Here is a 2,704-nt window from a genome sequence, read left to right as displayed (position 1 = left end):
GCAGGGGCAGGTCCCAGGCAGGTGGGGATGGATGCCCCTTCCTCCTGGGCAGTTCAGGTCTCTGCATGGTCTGGGGACTGAGGGCGGGTCCTCCTGCTGGCTCCTGAGAAGGGATGAAGGGACACGATGGAGGCTTCCACCCAGCCCTACACAGGTATCCTTGTGGATTCAGGCAGACGAAAATGTTGTCCTCGGGGGAGGAGGAGGAGGAGGAGGAGGAGGAAGAGGTATCTTTGGAGGGTGATTGGTGGATGGGCCCCAGGAGGGTGGGGCCTGTGCTGGATCACATCAGTGTCAGCTTGACACACCTAGGTTCATGGAGCCTCAATTGAGGATGGGCTTCCATCGGACTGGCCTTTGGCGAGGTCTTTGGGGCATTTTCTTGTCTGAGTGATGTGGGAGGGTCCAGGTCTCTGGGCTAGTGCCAACCCCCGGGCAAGTCCGCCTACGCTGTGTAAGAAAATGGGTTGATGTTCACCGCAAAGCAGACACACTACAGCTAATTTAACAGGAATGTGCTTGGTCCTGCTTATGATGAATAAGCTTCTTCCTAGAGGACATTTCATTTTCCTTGGCCAATGGACAATCTCAGACTCTCTAACAGAAACTGCCCTTAAAAGGAAACTGGAAGTATCTTTTTCATTAAAAAACCTTACTCTTACTCATGTATTCTTACCGAACACATTTTGAAATGTCTAAAAGATTTTTCTGTTTAATTAATCAGATACACCTTTGTAAAATAGAGCTTTTAGCATTTCAGTGATAAGGCTGTACGTTTCTGGAAGAAAACATTGGTCATCACAAATCTTTCTGTTTTCTGGCGTCTGGGAAAATAGAAAATAAGAGTTAGAATGTTGAAATGCTGAAAAGGAAAAGCCAAAAAAAAAAAAAACGAACAAAAATAAAATAAATAAATAATATAAAATAAAATAAAATAAATTAAAGGAGTAGGCTGAGGCAGGGCCAGAGCAGCAAGCCAGTTACCAGCCTCCCTCCATGGCCAGTGCTGCAGGTCTTCCTTGCAGGATCCTGTCCTGAGTTCCTACCTTGGGCTCCCCGACCATGGGTTGCTCAGGATATGGAAGTCAATGTAACTCTTTCCTCCCTAAGTTGGTATGGCTCAGAGTAATTTGCCACAGCAAAAGAGAAAGAAACTGGAACAGGGCAGCCAACCCTCGGCCCTTCTCCCAGCCCTGGGGGCCACTCCCCGCAAATGGGACCCCAGACCCTGGTGGGCAACCCAGAGAGAGGACAGTGTTCGATGTGCGGGCCTATCCATTGAGGAAAAGCAGTGCCAGCCCAGTCCCATGGGGAGGAGGGTGGGGGGGACAACGCAGTGGCTTCCTGACATCAGACCCACCCAGGTGGATGAGTTGGGGTACAGTAACAGATGAAAGCCATCCTCTAGGAGGCACCCTAAGGCACCCTGAGGTGTGAGAATTTAGGCCCATCTGACCCACCACCTGGGAAGCCTAAAGCAGGTGGAAGTAAAAGGGAAGCAATGACAACTGCCCAGGAAAACACAGAGAGAGGAAAGAGGCAGACAAGGAGACAGAGGAAGAGAAACGGTGCAGTGGTGTGGATTGGGGTATGTGTGTAGGGGGAGGCAGCCAGGGCCCCATTGCCCCCGCTGCTGAGGACAGGGTCACAAAGCCCTCGCTCCGCCCCACCCTCCTAGGAGACCTGTGGATTTTGCTGTGCTGGGCGGCACTGAAAGTATGGAGTGGGGGGAGGGGCGGTGGGGTCGCCAGGGCGGAGAGACTTCTGTGGCGGTCTGGGGAGGGCAGAGGCACTGGCCAGCAGTAGGGCAGCAGGGCGCCGGTGCCCCGCCAGGCGCTGGCGGCGGTGGGATTAGACACAGGCCAGAAGCTCGGAGAAGTGAGGTGCAGTGGCTAGCAGGCCTCCGGAAAGGCTCCCGAACCAGTCCGATTTGGGAAGCCAAGCAGGCTAGGGCCTCTGGCCCTTGCACTTTGTCCCTCTGGCTTCCGCTGCCACTGCCGCCCTGCAGACTCTTGGGGCAGCTGGGAGCAGGGCCAGGTGTCTATGGCCATATCACCCTGAACGCACCAGATCTCATCGAATCTCGGAAGCTAAGCATGGTAGGGCCTGGTTAGTACTTGGATGGGATTCCGCTGGGGAATACCGGGTGCTGTAGGCTTTTGCGCCTCACTCCCGGTCTCTCCCTTTTGCACCCTGCCAGGTCAGCGCCCCAAGATACAACTGCACTACCCTCCATCCCCACACAAGATCCCCTCACCCTGGTCAGCTCGCCTCCTCTGCACTGGGCTCAGGTGCTCCCCCGACCATCACTTCTCCTCCCGACCAACTCACACACACTTAAGAGCTCAGGGCACAGCTGTCCTCTCTGCCTACAGACTGCTGGGTGCCCTCCAGCCTAGGGTCTGTGCGGGTAGGGGAGGCCCGCCGCCCCCTGAAGCCCTTATGCCAGGGGCCCAGGGGCTGTGGGTAACTGCCAGCAGGGCGTCCCATGGGGCGTATTGCCCAAAATGCCCATGTAGTGCCTGCCTCCATGCTTCCTTGGGTGAGGTGTGATGTCTGGGGGCTGGATAGGGGTGCAGGGTCTTCTTGACAGCACGCCAGCCCGGCGGGGCTCCTCTCATCTTCTGAAGTCAGACCAGCACCATCCTCCCAGACACATCCAAAAGCCCTCTCCTGTTACCTTCCCCAGCTGCACCCTCACCCC

At 55.4% G+C, this 2,704-nt stretch overlaps 1 pseudogene; it reads left to right on the top strand.

Annotated features, from left to right (window-relative positions):
• Positions 1 to 2,039: 2,039 nt before the first annotated feature.
• On the top strand, positions 2,040 to 2,158 carry LOC115071625 (annotated as a pseudogene).
• Positions 2,159 to 2,704: the final 546 nt, after the last annotated feature.

The sequence above is a fragment of the Nannospalax galili genome, unplaced genomic scaffold (genome assembly GCF_000622305.1).
Source record: "Nannospalax galili isolate Female #2095 unplaced genomic scaffold, S.galili_v1.0 scaffold961, whole genome shotgun sequence".
Lineage (NCBI taxonomy): Eukaryota > Metazoa > Chordata > Mammalia > Rodentia > Spalacidae > Nannospalax > Nannospalax galili.
This window is presented reverse-complemented; position numbering and strand designations above follow the sequence as displayed.